General features: G+C 29.1%; 2 pseudogenes; one reads left to right on the top strand and one right to left on the bottom strand.

The window, feature by feature from the left end:
- Positions 1–937: 937 nt before the first annotated feature.
- Positions 938–2,384, top strand: LOC109800476 (thaumatin-like protein 1 pseudogene; annotated as a pseudogene).
- A 9,502-nt stretch (positions 2,385–11,886) lies between these two features.
- On the bottom strand, positions 11,887–12,691 carry LOC109800477 (pathogenesis-related thaumatin-like protein 3.5; annotated as a pseudogene).
- Between the last annotated feature and the right edge of the window lie 8,166 nt (positions 12,692–20,857).

Here is a 20,857-nt window from a genome sequence, read left to right as displayed (position 1 = left end):
TAGTTACCCCACCTAATCTTTCCCTACTCCAATAATAATATGATCATCTCAACTTAATAACATGAAAAAATAAAAGTAAGCTTTATGCAAAGAAAACAACACAATATATATATATATATATATATAACTTATAAACTAACTATATAAGCAATTTCACAACATGAATACAATTTAAAATCTTAACTTTGCCATACAACATACCAACTCAACAATATATCAACATAACAGCTTAATAACATAACAACTTAATAATACAATATCTTTATGTGTTGTCACACATTTTAATCAAGAGATTTCTTACAACACATGTGTAAACAATTTAAGTAGTCTGACCCTACTGAATTAACAACACAAAAAGACTCATAGATATAGCTCATACAACACAATTTTGGATACCAATTTAATATCAACTCAATAATGATTTGTTGAATTTTGTCACTTAAACTAAGTAAAATCCGCAATTATCAATACATAATGAAAATCAAAAGTTTACCCAACAATTTGTTGAGAAATCAATCCAAAATTTTCATTCATTAATGAAGAGCCATGAGTGAAAAGTCGAATCATAAATGAAGAGTCATGAATAAAAAGTCTTAAACAAAGAATCATGAACAAAGAGCCATAAATGAAGAGTTGTGCACAAAGAGTCATAAATGAAGAGTTGAATGGTCATATCATCCCTTATAAATAGAGAGACTTAGGAGGAGAGTAGACACCACCTAGAGAGGAGGTCACCACCAATTAAGAGAGAGAAAGAGAGGGTCACCATTGATTGAGAGAGAGGGGATCACCATCCAATGTAAAAGGGGGGAGTTTATGTAATACGAGAGTTTCTCAAGTTTCTCCAAAAAAAACCTTGTAATTTGTTTGGATGAATAAATATCTATTAAGATGTTTTCGTGGACGTGGACAAGAAGTGTCGAACCATGTGAAACTCATGTCATCATTATTTTATATTTATGTCATATTTGTGTGTGTCCATGCCTTTGATCTTCATTTTGTGAGAAGGGGATTTCTCCCCAACATAATTTTCATTATGCTTATAGTTTTTTTTATTATTGTTATTAAAAACGTCAATTGAATTTTATATACATGAATCTAATATTATATGTTTCACATCTTGAATCACTAAAAAAAATGATTTAAAATCATGTCATTAAATTGAAAATAATTATATTTTAAAATAATTAAATATATTCAAATATAAAAGATAAAAGTGAATATTTTAATAAATAAATGATTAAAATAAATATAAAAAAATAAGATAAATGATTAAAAGTATGATCTAATTAGTTATATATATATATATGTATTGTAACGACCCGCCACACTCATTAGAATCACACTAATATGCTAGTGAATCAAGAAAAAATATTAAACTGGATAAACCCATACATACATGTATCTATAAAAATAATAATAATTACTTTTCTATGTACGACTTTATAATGTATTTCTTTAAAAACTTTTCTCTAAAACTCTGACAAATGAATTTATGAAGTTCATGTTTTTTAAAAAATTTATATACTTTTCCCATTTACCATTCTTTTACACTTTTTTTAACAACCCATCACCAAATTTTTTCTTCAATTGTTAACCTACTAAAACAACCGTTAAAATCACCTAAAACCTCCGCATCATCGATTATTGAAAATAATCACAAAAATTACTTTGAATATTTTGAAACATAATCAAATAAAAACTTCCAATTTTCCAAAATATCAATTTCATAATTTTGCTATATTTCTTGGTGTATTGAACAGGTTCGTATTCGGCCACATTCACCATCACCAACAAGTGCCCCTACACTGTTTGGCCAGGCATTTTATCCAGCGCAGGACCCTCGCCGCTCTCCACCACCAGTTTCGCTCTACAATCCGGTGAGTCAACCGCCGTTGCGGTGCCAGCCGACTGGTCCGGCCGCCTGTGGGTGCGGACCCTCTGCTCCGAGGACTCCGCTGGAAAATTCTCCTGCACCACCGCCGACTGCGGCTCCTCCACCGTAGAGTGCCTCGGCGGCAAGGCCACCCCGCCGGTTACTCTGGCGGAGTTCCGCCTGAATGGCACCGGTGGAGCGGATTTGTACGAGGTGAGCCTGGTGGATGGTTTCAACCTCCCCATGAAGGTGAAACCGCGAGGCAGAACAACAGGAACCGGGAGCTGCAAGGCCACCGGTTGCGTCATGGACTTGAACGTAGCCGACGGAGCTCAAGGTGACGAGAGACGGAGAGAGCGTGGCCTGCAACAGCTCGTGCAAGACTCGGGCTCTACCATGCTTGAGTTCAGAGTTTTTCAACAGTGCATGCCCTAAGGATCGTGCCTCCTTCACTTGTGTTTCTGCTGATTATATCATCACTTTCTGCCCCATGTCCTCCAAGAGGTAACTTGATAAGAAATTTTCGTAAAGTGATTATATCATCATTTTATGATCACTTTTGATAATATTGTGATAATATTAATTTCACTTTTTATGATCACTTATGATAATATTGTGATAATATTAATTCCATTTTTTATGATCACTTTTGATAATATATTGTGATAATATTAATTTCACTTTTTATGATCACTTTTGATAATATGTTGATAATATTAATTTCATTTTTTATGATGACTTTTGATAATATTTTGATAATATTAATTTCACTTTTTATATATTATATTTATAATAATATTTTTTTTTATATTTTACTGTATATAATATACACCCAAAAGTTTCATCAAACAGGCAATCGGTAAAGAGCTCCCATTTTTGCAAGGAATCATCACAAAAATGTTCCTTCTCAGTGTGAATTGATTTATATTTGAATTTTATAGAAAGTACTATTAAATTCTTTTAAATATAAATTTTAATTTAAATATTTATAATATTTTTAAAATTAATTATACGAAAGTACATGTTAAATCAAAATTTGGGCTATAATTTATAAATGATTATATGGTCAAACTAAGAATAAAATTACTAAAATTAAAAATTCAAATTTTAGGTTTATAAAAAAAGTTATTATTAATTTTATAAATTAAAAACAGCATATATATCGATAAAAAATACTCCAAGTATAACTTTTTCATTTAAAATTTAAAAAATAAAATTTTGCCGCATTTTATTCACGCTTGATATCATCCAGAAAATTACTTCCCAAATGAATGTCGAATTATCCTCCGAATTGTAATGAAATTGACAGCTGTTAATTTTTTAATTTAAATATTAATTTAATTTAAAATTTGTAAAAGGTATTTTTTTCGGAGGATAATTCGGTGATTGTTTTGAAAGCTGAAGCATTCCTCTTATCCTCTATCACCCATACTGTCACCCTGTTCAAACACATATAATAATAATATACCACAGTTCCAGGAAAAAAAAAAAAATCTCGCAGAGAAAAGTCTCTACGCATATATCGCACCACACTTGAATCATAAGTTTTTCAATATTTAGATAATTTTATAAAATATTTTATAAGTAATTCATAAAATATTTTTTAATTTATTTTAATTAGTTGTTCAATATAACTTGTTATTTAATTTATGCGTGAATTTATTAGAAAATGCATACGTTTGAATTTTATGTAAATAACTTTTTTTTTACTAAAAATTAGTTTATATTTTCTCCATTACTTTCTCCATAGGTTTTTGCCTCTTTTTTCAAAAGTTTTTGCTTCTTTTTGTTTTTATTTTCTTCTCCAAAAAAAATTATATCTCTTCTTCCAAAACTCACATTTTCCTATTATTAAAATCTTCATAATTGTTTTTTTCTCAAAAATAGCACACTTGAAATAATTTTGTTGCTGATATATTGATACAATATTTTTAATCATGATTTTATAAAATATATAGAACTAATTTTTAATTTTTAAGATTTATGGTTCTTAATTTTTAATCATGGTCATATATAATTAATTTTCATATTCTACTATAAGTTTTATCTTTTTTATAAATTAAAATTAGGTGAATGATGACTTGTATTTTCTTATTTTAATATTATTGTGATGTATAATATTATTCGTAAAAATTATATAATTACCTTTTATATTTTTATTTTTTTTTGTTAAAGAATTATGTTTCACACCTCCACAATAATGACTTATGCTCAGCATTTTGCGTTAAAAAAAAAAAGTAAAACCAAACTTTAACAAAATGCCAAACCTTTAATCTTTTCTTTAATAAAAATTGATCAAGTGTGAAATATTAATGATTAAACTAATGAATATATTTATATTTTTTTATTACAAAGGAAAAAAATATAACAAAAAAAAAAATTATACTCATTCGAGAATTGTCATATAATAATACATATTCTATAATGACAATATTTATTATTAAAAATTACTTTTTATCTATAATATAAATACAATATATATTAATATATTATTAAAAATATAAATTATAGTGATATATAATATAAATTATTAAATTTTATTTAAAATTATATATAACTACATATCATATAAATTTATACTTATATATATTACATTTATAATAATATTTTTTTTTATATTTCACAGTATATAATATACACCTAAAAGTTTCATCAACCAAGCAATCGGTAAAGAGGCTCCCAGTTTTGCAAGGAATCATCACAAAAATGTTCCTTCTCAGCAAGTGTGAATTAATTTATATTTTGAATTTTATAGGATGTACTATTAAATTCTTTTAAATATAAATTGTAATTTAAATATTTATAATATTTTTAAAATTAATTATACGAAAGTGCATCTTAATCAAAATTTAATTTTTTTAATTTTTAAAATGATATTAGATCATATAAAAGTTTAAATAATGATACATTCAAACACTTTAAAATTGCATAAATCACTTTTGATTTTTTAATTTTTAAAATGCATATAAGATCATATGATGACTTGTATTCATTTTTTTTTAAAGAAATATATGCAATATTCAGTAATTTTGATTAAGAAAACTTATGGTAACTTTAGTATTTAGTGATCTTTAAATTATAAGAGATTGATTAGTTATCTTGTACAAACTTATATAATAATGAATTTACTTTTTGAAATTTATTCTCTCAAAATTAAAAAAAAAAAAACAATGAATTAAATTTTCATTAGAAGTGAAAGTCTATTTATATATTTTAATTTTTATACAAAAATTCTGATTTAACTTTTCTAAATGCTGAAATTTTATTTATAAATGTTTAGAAAAAATTATTAACATAAAAAACGCATATATGACTAATTTGTTGCATCTAATTAAATAAAAACGTAGAAACTAAAGAGAGAATTCGGTGGAATGCATCTTGAAGTGGAACTAAAGACGAAATACCCTGAAATATTTGCAACGTGGCATTAAGGCGTGCACGTATCGTATATGAGGAATGCTTTAGCATTCAAAACAATCACCCGAATTATCCTCCGAAAAAAAAAATTACCTTTCATAAATTTTAAATTAAATTAAAAAATTAACAGTTGTCAATTTCATTACAATTCGGAGGATAATTTGGCATTCGTTTGGAAGGCCGAAACATTTTTCATCGTACATATTCGCCTAGCATGTGCCTAGACAGCCTGCGTGAGCTTAATCCTGGGTCACAGAAATTTCACGGTAAGTTCCTTAATGTTTGGTCAACATTTTACATTTTGCAAATTACTTTTTAATAATTAAAATTAAGATTAGAAACTAAACATAAATATCTTTTCATTTCAAATTAACTGATCAAATTTAATGATTATAGACTTACAGTCAACTAATCAGAATTTATTATTAATATGTTTTTTATTTATTAATTAAAAACTTTTAATATGTTAAATACTATAAAAGTTGATAAAAATTATAGTAATGTTATTTGATTATCCCTAATTGACAAACTTCTAAACTTATTACAACATAGTAACTAAACAATGAAAAATATAATATCATCTAATTTAAAATTTTCATGTAATACCTAGATATTCATGTAACAATATAGGTACGGGACGGAAGAGTTGAAACAAATTGCTTATAACAATTTAAAAGTAAAGGTAAGTTTTATGCAAAGAAAACAACACAATATATATATATATATATATATATATAACTTATAAGCTACCTATATAAGCAATTTCACAACATGAATACAATTTAAAATCTTAACTTTGTCATACAACATACCAACTCAACAATATATCAACATAATAGCTTAATAACACAACAACTTAATAATACAATATCTTTATGTGTTGTCGCACATTTTAATCAAGAGATTTCTTACAACACATGTAAACAATTTAAGTAGTCTGACCCTACTGAATTAACAACACAAAAAGACTCATAGTATATAACTCATACAACACAATTTTAGATACCAATTTAATATCAACTCAATAATGATTTGTTGAATTTTGTCACTTAAACTAAGTAAAATCCAAAATTATCAATACATAATGAAAATCAAAAGTTTACCCAACAATTCATTGAGAAATCAATCCAAAATTTTCATTCATTAGTGAAGAGTCATGAATAAAAAGTCTTAAACAAAGAATCATGAACAAAGAGCCATAAATGAAGAGTCGTGCACAAAGAGTCATAAATGAAGAGTCGAATGGTCATATCATCCCTTATAAATAGAGAGACTTATGAGGAGAGTAGACACCACCTAGAGAGGAGGTCATCACCAATTAAGAGAGAGAAAGAGAGGGTCACCATTGATTGAGAGAGGGGATCACCATCCAATGTAAAAGGGGGAATTTATGTAATAGGAGAGTTTCTCAAGTTTCTCCAAAAAAAAGACCTTGTAATTTGTTTGGATGAATAAATATCTATTGAGATGTTTTCATGGATGTGAACAAGAAGTGTCGAACTATATAAAACTTATATCTTCACTATTTTATATTTATGTCATATTTGTGTGTGTCCATGCCTTTGATCTTCATTGTGTGAGAAGGGGATTTCTCCCCTACATAATTTTCATTATGCTTATATTTTTTATTTTTATTTTTATTGAAAACGTCAATTTAATTTTATATAAGTGAATATAATATTATATGTTTCACATCTTGAATCAGGAAAAAATGATTTAAAATTATATCATTAAATTAAAAATAATTATTATTTTAAAATAATTAAATAGATTCAAATATAAAAGATAAAAGATAAAAGTAAATATTTTAATAGATAAATGATTAAAAGTATGATCTAATTAGTCAATTATGGAATTGTTGGTAAAATTTCACTTTCTCTCTTTATATATATGTATGTATGTATAGTAAGTAAATATCAAAATAAAATATATATTTTATATCCAAAATTTAAATATTATTCTTAATTATTTTTATATTTATTTCAATATTTTTTAATCACTTATCTATTGAATATATAATTTTTCTGATTTTTCAATATGCTTTTAACCTCATATCTCATTAAGTATATAATTTTTTTTAATGTTTTCTTGTCAATATATTTTTAACCTCTTATGTTTTTTAATATGTTATTTTCTTATTTATTTTATTTTATTTTTAAATATCAATAATTTAAAATAATTTTGTATCATAATATAAATTATTTATTATAAATATAAAATATAATTTATATGTTTAAAATTATTTATTTATTACAAATTTTAATTATTAATTAAAAATATTTATGTACAATGTAGTTTTCACGTTTTGCTTACGGTATGTTTGATAAGTTGTTAACTTAATATTACTTTAAAACTTATGTTTAGAATGAATTTTAATTGGCTAATGTCAAAATATTATTTATATGAAACTAATTTTATACTTTTAAAATGTTACAAATAAGTTTGTGCTATAACTTAAAAAATTGATACCACATTAATTTGATACTATCAAATACCAAATTGACACTACACAATTAAGGATGAAACGAAACGATGTTTCTCTTTGAAGTCATTCACGATGTACCCCAACAATAACTGTTCTTAAGGAGGTACAACCTGAATTTTTGTGGGTTAGGGTTTCCCTTCAGCGTTATCTAGATGATTTCCTTTTTCAGTAATTTCTTTGAACTTTTTTAATATATGTTATGTTCTGAATTTTTGTTTTCAGTTTCTGAACCATGTTTCTGTCTTTCAATTTATGATATGTGTTAGAATATATTTAGCATATATTCTCTTATTACTTGTATATATCTTTATTTAGCTAGTCAATATTTGTTAGATGAATTTACTGCTTTAATTGATAATAAGACTTGGGTATTAGTGCCTAGGCCACCGAATGTGAATGTTATTCGTTCTATGTGGATTTTGCGCCATAAATATAAATCTGATGGTTCTTTTGAGCGTTATAAGGCTCATCTTGTAGGAGATGGAAAAACACAGGAGCAAGGTGTTGATTGTGATGAGACGTTTAGCCCCGTGGTTAAACCTGCTACCATAAGAGCAGTTCTCAGTATTGCTGTCTCTAAATCTTGGCCTATCCATCAAATGGATGTCAAGAATGCCTTTTTACATGGTCATCTTAATGAAACAGTTTATATGCATCAGCCCATGGGTTTTCGAGACAAAGATCATCCAAATCATGTTTGCCTCTTAAAGAAATCTTTATATGGTTTGAAACAGGCTCCTCGCGCTTGGTATCAACGATTTGCTGATTTTGTTGCTACCATTGGGTTCTCTCACAGTAAGTCAGATCACTCTTTATTTATTTACAAGAATGGTTCTGACACTGCTTATATTCTGTTGTATGTGGATGACATAATACTTACGGCTTCATCTGATCGTCTTCGTAAGTATTTTATGACTCTTTTGGGTTCTGAGTTTGCTATGAAGGACTTAGGCCCTCTGAGTTTTTTTCTGGGTATTACTGTTACTCGTCATGCCCATGGTCTTTTTTTATCTCAGAAACAATATGCTGCAAAAATTATTGAACGTGCCGGCATGTCTAACTGCAGTTCATGTCCTACTCCCGTTGACACTAAGTCCAAGCTTAGTGCCACCGGCGATGCTCCTTTTAATGATCCAACCAAATATCGCAGTCTTGCAGGGGCTCTTCAATATCTTACTTTCACTCGGCCTGATATATCTTATGCCGTGCAGCAGATTTGTCTTCATATGCATGCTCCGACAAATGAGCATATGCGTGCTCTCAAGCGTATCATACGCTACCTTCAGGGTACTTTATCCCATGGTTTGCATTTGTACAAATCCACCATTGATAGACTAATCTCTTATACAGATGCTGATTGGGGTGGGTGTCCTGACACCCGTCGTTCCACTTCTGGGTATTGTGTTTTCCTCGGGGATAATCTGATATCTTGGTCTTCCAAACGGCAGCATACTCTCTCCCGCAGTAGTGCCGAGGCGGAATACAAGGGTGTGGCTAATGTTGTTTCTGATTCTTGCTGGATCAGAAACCTGCTTCTAGAGTTGCATTGTCCCATTCAAAAGGCTACTCTAGTTTACTGTGACAATGTGAGTGCGATATACTTATCCGGCAATCCTGTTCAACATCAACGCACCAAACACATTGAGATGGATATTCACTTCGTTCGTGAGAAAGTGGCTCGTGGCGAAGTCCGTGTGCTTCATGTGCCGTCCCGTTACCAAATTGCTGATATTTTCACAAAAGGGCTTCCGCGCGTTCTATTTAATGATTTCAGGGACAGTCTAAGCATACGAGAGCCTCCCGCTTCGACTGAGGGGGTGTGTTAGAATATATTTAGCATATATTCTCTTATTACTTGTATATATCTTTATTTAGCTAGTCAATATTTGTTACCATAATTTCAGCCATTAGTTAGCTATTTTATAGCCTATCTTGGCGCTTGTATCTTGTATATATTACTCTGATTTGTAATGCAATGACACGGAATCAATTTCCTTCAATATGTTATGAATTTTTATTTTCAATTTTTGAACCACAATGCGACATTTTGGTCAATGCATGCATGAAGTTAGCGTTCTGGAACGGATCATTCTGAATCCAGAACGGCCCGTTCTAACACCAGAACGGGTCGTTCTGGTTTCAAAACAGCCCGTTCTGATGCATTCATGGTATGTTAAATTTGCATTTGGAACGGCCCTTCCAATTGCAAAATTAACACATAACATGTGCATGCAGAACGAGTCGTTCTGGTTTTTGAATGAGTCGTTCTGGTTTCAAGTGTATTCATGAAATTTGGCATCCACTTATACATCTACGTGACATTCATCAGACATTCACGTGACCAACAGTTAACTCCGTTTAAATCATTTGGACGGAAGTCCCAAATTGCAATAATTTAAATTATTGGGGACCAAATTGAAACTAAAATTTAAAATGTGACTAAATTGAAACAAAAAAATATTATAAAGGACCAAATAAAAGTTTTAACCTTATAATTTACATAAGATTTACCTTTCTCTTTCTCTCTCTTACTTATCACTTAATTATCAACATTCAAGGAACAATACTTCCTTCTCTATGAAACGAAGTACATACAATAGCATAACAAGTTCAAAATATATCTGAATGGGGAAAACAGCAAGATGTATAGGGGTGTGAAAAAAACTGAACCGAACCGAACCATTTAAAATTAAACCTAACCGATCCAGAAAATAACGATCCAAATATAAAATATCCAAATTGAACCGATTTAGAAAAACCAATTAACCAAACCATTTTATTTAAAACGGTTTGGATCACCTTTGAAAAAATCCATTTTAACCAAACCATTTTGTTTACTGCTCCAGACTCCAGTCCAGTGCTCCAGCTCCTAGACGTCTTCTACCCTTCTACGAGTATGCGGCTAGTGGCTACGCAATCAGTGGAAATCTAGTTAATAAATCTGGTACAAAAAATTCAACAAAATCACTGTCTCCTCTGTGTCAATATTCGAAACCACTATCTTCTCTTTGGAATCAGTATCTTCTGCAAGTTGCATTTTTAGATTTTCCAACAAGTTATGTTGTAAGGAAATTATAAGGCCATTATTCAACTATAAATATTGAGACCAAGAGTTTGTTTGAATTTTTTTTTTCAAACTAAATTCCTGAAAGAGAAAAATAGTAAATCGAAAATGCAAGACGAAATATTTAAACCTTTTTAGCTAGCACTTATAAGAAGATTTCAGCAGTTATATACAATATAAATTGCTTATTATTATAGTTTAAAACTGGTTAATAAACCTGGTTCAAAAAATTAGTTTAAAAAAATTGGTTCAAAAATCTGTTTTAAAAAACTGGTTAAAAAATTTGGTTCAAAAAATTGTTTAAAAAATCTGGTTCAAAAATCTGTTTTAAAAAACTGGTTAAAAAATATGATTAAAAAAATTGGTTAGAAAAATCTGCTTCAAAAATCTGGTTTCAAAAAACCGGTTTTTTATCCGATCCATTTTGAAAATGAATTAATTCATAAACCTGGATTGAAATTGGCTCGAAACTGATCCATTAATTAGGTTCGGTTCAAAATCGGATCAGTAAACCGGATCGGATAGGAATCTATTGAACCAATCCATTTAAAAGCGGATCGGATCGGTTTGGATCCGATCCATGCCCACCCCAAAAGATGTATATGATAACAAGACATAGTATTTAAGCAACGACAGGTTCAGGTTGGGAGTTGTTGGGGTCGATTGTTTGAGCTCTAGTAATTCCCGCGACCACCCGGATGCTCCAACCTCTTCTTGATAAAAAGATTGTTATTTTGCATACCATCACGCCACAGAGTAAGGCAACACTTGCTGCTACCACGGCTATCATGTTGTTGTTGCCCACCGCCGCCGGACTTTTCTCATTCCCGGCCTTCACCCTTCTGCATGAAATTACTTTTAATTATCAACAAATCATGCCAACTCTAGAACTAGACCACTATGTGTCTTGAGGAAACTCTAAACCCCACATGCAAATCTTGCATATCTTAACCCAACTTTGACAACAGTGATATCCACCATTAATTTCTAACAATTTCTAACGCTTACATTCTATTCAAAATTTTACGAAAATTTCTTATCAAGTTATCTCTTGGAGGACGTGGGGCAGAAAGTGATGATATAATCAGCAGAAACACAAGTGAAGCTGTGAAGGAGGCACGATCGTTAGGGCATGCACTCTTGAAAAATTCTGAACTCAAGCATGGTAGAGCCCGAGTCTTGCATGAGCTGTTGCAGGCCACGCTCTCTCCGTCTCTCGTCACCTTGAGCTCCGTCGGACACGCTACGTTCAAGTCCATGACGCAACCGGTGGCCTTGCAGCTCCCGGTTCCTGTTATTCCGCCCCGCGGTTTCACCTTCATGGGGAGGTTGAAACCATCCACCAGGCTCACCTCGTACAAATCCGCTTCACCGGTGCCATTGAGGCGGAACTCCAACAGAGTAACCGGCGGGGTGGCCTTGCCGCCGAGGCACTCTACAGTGGAGGAGCCGCAGTCGGCAGTGGCGCAGGAGAATTTTCCAGCGGAATCCTCGGAGCAGAGGGTCCGCCCCCACAGGCGGCTGGACCAGTCGGCTGGCACCGCAACAGCGGTTGACTCACCGGATTGTAGAGCGAAGCCGGTGGTGGAGAGCGGCGAGGGTCCTGCTCTGGATAAAATGCCTGGCCAAACAGTGTAGGGGCACTAGCTTGTTGGTGATGGTGAATGTGGCCGAACACGAACCTGTTCAATAGCACCACACAGACACTCAACTTCTCAAGACCTTAACCATTTTTGGACCAACAATAATAACATGCAAGTATCAAATAGTCACCTGACAGGAATTGGTAGGAAAGACTAGAAAGTAGACCGATCAACATGATGAATGAAATTTTTTTCCAAGTATCCATGCAAACTGCCGTGGAAGAAAGATTGAGAAATAATGTGATAGCACACACTTTGGAGGAAAGTGAATATAGACAAATTAAAAGTGTGGTGTGGTGTGGGAAAGGGTGCTGAGGCAGAGAGTGATGCCCAATTGCAAACCTCTCATTATTTTTAATGAACTTCAGGATTTTGGAAAGCTACCGGTTAAATTTTATAAATATTAATGAAATGGCATGACTCTATTACATAAAATCTTATTTTTGGTGAAGAATGAAATTATTAGGTGGTCAGAAATTATTACCGTCATATTATTGGGTCCATTATTACATTAAATTACATACAAACTTAATTATTTATTGATAAAAAAAATAAACATACCAAAATTCTTAAATTTCTAATATCTTTTATTTTCTATATAGAAATTGAGCGCGGCTCACCGGACAAGAACCGGTTTGCAATGGACGGTCGAATTGGTCTGAGAAATATCGGAGATAAAATCACAAACAAATAAAAACTAGCGTGAATACTTGCCACGATAAAGACAATAATTAAGTGATGCCCCCATTTTTGCAAGGAATCATCAGTGTCAATTCCTTCTCTCCAAGTGTGAATTAATTTATATTTTTAATTTTATAGAATGTACTATTAATATTAATACTTTTACATAATTATCTAATTAAAGGTTATTATGTATGAAAAAATTGTTATATTTTTAATAATTGTTTTAAAAGTCTTATTTAAAACAATTTTTAATTATTTAATACTAAAAAACTATTTTAGTAATGTATCAAAATTAAATTATTTTAAATATAAATTTTAATTTAAATATTTTTAATATTTTTAAAATTAATTATACCAAAGTGCATCTTAAATCAAATTTTGGGCTATAGTTTATAAACGATCATATGGTCAATCCAAGAATAAAATTACTAAAATTCAAATTTTAGGTTCATAAAAAGTTATTATTAATTTTATAAAATAAAAACACCATATATGTAGATAAAAAAATACTCCAAATATAACTTTCTCATTTAAAAGTAAAAAAAAAAATTATTTTAGCTCTCATTAATCGTTATTCCACACCTGATTCACCAGCAATGCCTTGATAAAGATAAAAAATTTTGCCGCATGTTCTGTTCGACGCTGACTTTTGCTCTATACGATTTATTTATGAGAGGCAAACAAGACGATCACCTGATATCATCAATACTGCCACCAGTTTCAAAAGACAAAACCAAAATCTTGATGCCTACAATTTGTCACTCCCTTTTGGAGTTTCGTAGTGCATGTGTTTAAACATTCAATAACCAACCCATACACACATATAATAATATACCACAGGTCCAGACATACTAGCAGAGAAAAGTCTTTACGCATATACGGCCCCACACACTTGAATCAACAGTTATATATATATATATATATATATATATATATATATATATATATATATATATATATATATATATATATATATATATATATATATATATATATATATATTATGCACCTTTAAAATGAAAAGGAATATGACAAATAAGTAATAAAGAAATAATAAGTATTATGTAATAAAATTAAGGTTGCGAATGCACAGTTCCATAAATAACTCATAATTATTTTTTTTCTTTAAAATAGCACAGTTAAAATAATTTTGTTGTTGATATTTATACAATATTTTTTAATTATGTTTTATAAAACATATAGAATTAATTATTAATTTTTAAATTTATGATTCTTAATTTTTAATCATGGTTATATATAATTGATTTGTCTTATTTTATCATAATTTTTTATCTTTTTGTAAATTAAAATTAGGTGAATGATGGCTTATATTTTTTAAAATATTATTGTGATGTATAATTTATGCTTAAAAATTATATAATTATTTTTTATATTTTATTTTATTTTTAATTAAAATTTAATTTTTTAAGCTTTAAAATGGTATAAAATTTTATAAATATTTTGAATAATTATGCATCCAAATTTTTTAAAATTATATAAATATTTTTTAATATGTATAATCAAATATAACAACTTATTAAAATTTAAACACGTATAACATAAGTTTTTATTATCTAAGAATTTATTAAATATAATTTTAAATAAATCATTTATCTAAATGGAGACTAAGATGTATTTAACACTGATCAAAGCATATATCGACAATTTGTCCCTTCAATTAAAAAAAATAAGGATACATCTCTCTCTCTCTCAATATATATATATATATAGGTACATCTCTTTTTTTTTTTACAAAAAGAAATCTAAGAAATATTCAAAAATTTTGATTAAGAAAATTTATGATAACTTTAGTATTTAGTGATCTTTAAATTAGAAGGGATTGTGTAGTTATCTTGTACAAACTTATACATTATATAATAATAAATTTACTTTTTTGAAATTTATTTTCTCAAAATAAAAAAAAATAATGAATTAAATTTTCATTAGAAGTGACAGTCAGTTTATATATTTTAATTTTTGCACAAAAATTCTCATTTACCTTTTCCAAATGCTGAAATTTTATTTATAAATGTTTAGAAAAAAATTATTGACATAAAAACGCACATATAATTAATTTGTCGCATCTAATCAAAGGAAAACGAGAAAGTTTTGGTGGAACACATAAGTAGTGGAAATAACTCTCGCTGACGCGTGACGGCCCCACGCGTGCACCGTGCACGTATTGTATATAGCACATTCGCTTCTCACCCAAAATACGACGACGAAGAAAAGCACGTAGACCGTGTGCATAGACAGCCTGCGTGAGCTTAATCCTTAGTCACGAGGAAACTTCACGGTAAGTTCCTTAATGTTTGGTCAACATTTTACACTTTACAAATTATTTTTTAATAATTAAAATTAAGGGGGGTGTATTGGTTTAGGATTTCGTAGGATTTTAAAAGATTTTTTTTGAGTAAAAAAGTCCATTGGTATTCAATCAGGATTTTATGTCACTTAAAAACAATCCAGTGGTATTCAATCTGGATTTTCAAGATTTTTTAAAGAGTCCATTAAAATCCACTGGTATTCATTTGAGATTTTTTACAACTTAAAAACAATCCATTGGTATTCAAAAATATAAGGATTTTAAAGGATTGTTGTGTGAGAGGGATTTTGAAGGACTTTCTAGTGTTATCTATAAATACCAGATTCATAAAACAATCCCATCCAAACCCAACGGATTTTGAAGGATTGTTTGAAGTGATTTTTCAAGTGTTACAATAATTTTCAAGTGGGTTTTTCATCTTTTTTTTTCTATGCTCCTGTCTTCTCCATTTTTTCTCTACTAATAATAATATACTATTATTCATTGCTCATATATAATATTGTAGTACTGTTCTCATCTCATTCTCCTATTTTGTGAAACTCTGATATGTAAATGATAGTGTCATTGACTTGCTCTATTTTTCTGTTCGTTCTCTTTAATTGACTTGCTTTATTTTATTCTATGTAGTTGAATTTGTTCCTTTATATAACAAAAAAAATGCTTGAAATTTCAACTTTTAAGTGGTAATTTTTTTTATAACATACGTCAAGAAGAAAAAAAAGGTGAAAGATGAAATTGATATCATAATCTCTAAATATATATATATATATATATATAAGATGAATTTGTTAGGGTTTCTGTGAGTAGAATGAGATGAAAATGGATCTTAGTTGGGGGAAGAACCCTCTCAGCATAAAAACTGCGAACTCTCTCATTCCCTTGAATTTGTTACTCTTATCCCTCCTTTTATGACTCAACAATTATTTTATTTTTTTTACTATGAATTTTTCTTTTTATTTTTATATTGTGAATTTAAGATTTTTTTATATTTTTAAAAAAGAAAATTAACATAAGACATTGCAATATCTAATTTTTTAGGATAGGATTTATGCCTTCATTAGCTTATTTTTTTAAAAATAAAATATTGTTAAAATATTTGTTAGAATAATTTACATTTATAAATATCGTTAAAAATTATCATATAATATATAACTAAAATAAATATAAATATATATATATATATATATATATTCTCTATATCTAAATACTCCCATTTATATAAAAAGATTATATATCTAAATATTTTCTCAGTATCGAATATACTAATTTTTTTTATATAAAAAATTATCTTTTGTTTCTATATTTTCGTTTTTACATTTCTTTTTATAATGATTGAGATATTTGATCCATTTGGATAGCCAAGATATATTCGATCTTGTATAATTGGTGTGCTTCTAAAAATAATAATATAATTTTATTGATTTTGTCTCTTATCCATAATTATTTATATAACTGGTTTTCAACATATATTATTTTAGTAATTTAAATGGGAGATTCACATGAAAATAATAAAGAAAAAGGAAAAGAGAAAGAAAACTATGAAGCTTAGACCAAGGAGGATTCCGATGAATTGTTACAATTGATAGTGGATGCTATAAAAAGATGATAGAATATTATGGAGAATTATTATTATTATTTATCTAGACATTATTGTTTTTTTTAATTATTTTATCTTTGACTCTTTTTAAATTTGAATGTATGATTTTTTTTTTAAATCTTATCAAATGTCAAAACTCCACAAAATCCCACAGAATCCATTAAAATCCTGATTTAAAAGTCTTGTAGAATCCATTAAAATCCTGATTTTAAATCTTGTAGAATCCTGCAAAATCTTAAAAGTCATGAAAATCCTGCAAAGTCTTTTAAAATCCGCAAGATTTTTTTTCACTAAAAAAGTCCTTTAAAATCCTAATCCAATACACCCCCCTAAGATTAGAAACAACCCATAAATATCTTTTCATTTGAAATTAACCGACCAAGTTTAATGATTATTTAATAACAGTCAACTAATTAGAAGTTATTATTAATATATTTTTAATTTATTAATTAAAACTTTAATATATTAAATACTATATTAAAGTTGATAAAAATTGTATTAATGTAATTCGATTATTTCTGTAACGTCTTAATAGACCTATGCACTTATTATAACTTAATGACTAGGCAACAATAAACATAATATCATTTAATTTAGGATTTTCATATAAGTAATACTTAGATATTCATGTAACAATGTAGGTAAAGAGTAGAAGATTTGATACAAACTTTGCTTATAACAATTTAAAATATAAAATCTTTTTGTAAAATTATAACATAATCTTTTACATATATTTACAAGTTATAGAACTAGAAAACAATAAAATCATAAATTGTTGATCAAGTAACAACTGACTGTATCATAATAACATTTATCAAAAAATGTCATCTTCTATAATCCTACTAATTGTCTGACCTAATATTTTCCTGCTCCCATAATAATATGATCGTTTCAGCTTAATAACATAAAAAAGTAAAGGTAAGTTTTATGCAAAGCAAGCAACACAATATATAGAAGTTATAAACTACCTATATAAGTAACTTCACAATATGAATACAATTCAAAATCTTAACAACTTTTCCATACAACATATCAAACATATCTTAATCAACAGATCTTTTACAATACATGTGAGCAATTTAAGTAGTTTAGTCCAACTAAATGAATAACACAAAAATTAAGAACTCATAGTATCTAGGTCATATAACACAATTTTGGATACCAATTCAATATCAGCCTAAGAATGATTTGTTGAATTTCGTCACTTAAACTAAGAAAGTCCAAATAAATTAACATGTCAATTACCACGACATTAATATGCATTAGTTAAGCTTATATGAAATTAATTCGTCGACTATCTTCCAAATGCTACATACCTTTTCAGCAATTGGTAGGGGATTTTGCCTCTCAACTTCATATCTTACCCAAATTGATCGCTTCTAAACTAGTCTGCCTCAAACTTATCCCCATATAATATCAATTAAGGACCTAAAGGAAATTCAATACTTTACTTTAAAAGGGAACTTACTCAAGAAAGATTTTTCAACATTGATCTCTTAGAACACTACAACACATATCCACACAATGGGATATTTCAACTTTTGAAAACAACACTCTCTCCTCTAATTTTAAGTTCACAACACAACTTAAGAACATGCATCACGCATCTTATCAATACAATTTAACTTAACACACAACTTACAACATTGGGAACATCACATAATTACACTTAAACAACTTAACATACTTCACTTTCAACTTTCTACAACATGATTCATCGATCATAGCAACAAAATACGACACAACTTCATAACATTATAAATTACAACTTCATCATGGATATACAATATAAAATATAAGGATTTCATGAAAATAGAATCCTTGTTGAATGAGGATATTCTCATTGGGTAAGCTGAGATCTTTGGAGCTCCTTGCTGAGCCACACTACTCCTGTTAGCGAAGAAAGTTTTGGTGACTTTCCTCGCTAAGCCAGTTTTTGGCTCGTTGGACAGCCAAACTCTTTTGGAGCTTGTCGTTAGACGATTAAAACTTTGTTGAGCAATTAACACTATATGGGTTCCCTTATTGGACAACCATATATTATTGGTCGATAAGGATCCTCTATGGGTCCACTCATTGGGCACGATATGTATCATTTGGCAAGCTTAGCCACAAAAATTTCTTTCGCTAGGCAACACATCTATCATTGAGGGGGATCATGATTTTGGGTAGGTATTCATTAGAACATGAACATATGTTGGGTGCCACGTAATCTTGCTTGGCGAGAAGAGAATAATTCCACCCAAGGAGTTACAATTGCTCACTAAAAATTCAACCATCATGCACCACCAACTCAACATGAAATCATTAAATCATCATATCTTAAACAACTCAAAATTTACAAGAAAACATTCATGCATCAACATGATTCTAGATTATAATTTCTACTACAATCACCATGGACAACTAAAAACCTAAACATGAAGGTTTTCACTTCTTTAATTGACATTAAAGGCAAAAGGACTAAACAACACACAATTTAATATGTACATCAAAAAATATTTAATCTACAAACTTGTCTTGCCTTTAATCTTCCATAAACAAGGAAAGAGAGGAAGAACGATGAAGAATATAATTCTACGAGAACTCATCGTATGTCAACTTCGACCTCCGATCCTTAACTCCTCAGTTTCAATTATCAACTCAACTACTACACAAGCAACTCAGGAAAAGAATCTGATCATTCCAAATAAGTCAGAAGAAAAGAAAAATCCTTCAACTCTAAAATATATCTCCCTAAAAGCTTTTCTCTAAAACTCTAATAAATGAATTTATGAAATTCATGATTTTAGAACAATTTATATAGTTTTACCATTTACACTTTTTTTTAACGAACCGTCACCAAATTTCTTCTTCAATTTTTAACCTAATTAAAACAACTGTTAAAATCACCTAAAACCTCCACATCATCAATTATTGAAAATAATCATAAAAATTACTTTGAATATTTTGAAAAATAATCAAATAAAAATTTATAATTTTCCAGAATATCAATTTCATAATGTTTTACTTGAAATATAAATCAAATAGAAAGCCATATTAATTTTTTTAACAAAATTAGACACGAAGACAATAAACTAAAGAATACCTAGCACAAAGTTAAACATCAATAAGTTGTCTACAATAATATAGCTTTGTCGACAGAGATGATTCATTGAAGCTACAAATCTTATTGAAAGTAAGAGCAAGAGATGGGAGAGAAAAAGAGAAGAAAAGATATAAAAAAAAAATACAAAGAGATGCGTTTAGATATATAAAGAGAGAAAAAGAGAGTTACAAAAGCTACGTGAGTTTGGCTGAGATTAATATTTATATTTTCCAGTAAAAAGTTACATAATTCAACTTTCAAAAACAATGTCAAAATTAGTAAGTGATTTATTATTATTTTTTTTTGTGCACGAAAGGACTTTTTTTATCACTTATAAAATGTTTTGATTGAACACTGCTAAAATTTGGATTTCTTTATTTGATGATGCACATAATAATTCTTATTCATAATATTTTAAAACCTTAATTGAATTCTATATAACCTATTAATTATAAAATTCGGTTGTTGAATCTCGTGCAAGTTAGGTTGTGCTTGTATTGGCTGCAAGCGCGCGGAACGTAGGCGCTTTAGGTAGGTGTGTGTTGACCATGCACTCTCGCGTCATGTAATGTCGTATGATAGGGGTGGTGTGGTGATTAACCTCAATGCTAATGGTTATCCCCAACCCCAAGGTTCAACGAATGAATGAAGCTATGATCGTACCCGGATAGAAATGA

The sequence above is a fragment of the Cajanus cajan genome, chromosome 11 (assembly GCF_000230855.2).
Source record: "Cajanus cajan strain Asha chromosome 11, NIPB_CcT2T_4, whole genome shotgun sequence".
Classification (NCBI taxonomy): domain Eukaryota; kingdom Viridiplantae; phylum Streptophyta; class Magnoliopsida; order Fabales; family Fabaceae; genus Cajanus; species Cajanus cajan.
The sequence above is the reverse complement of the archived record's forward strand: the minus strand, read 5'-3'. Positions and strand labels throughout refer to the sequence as shown.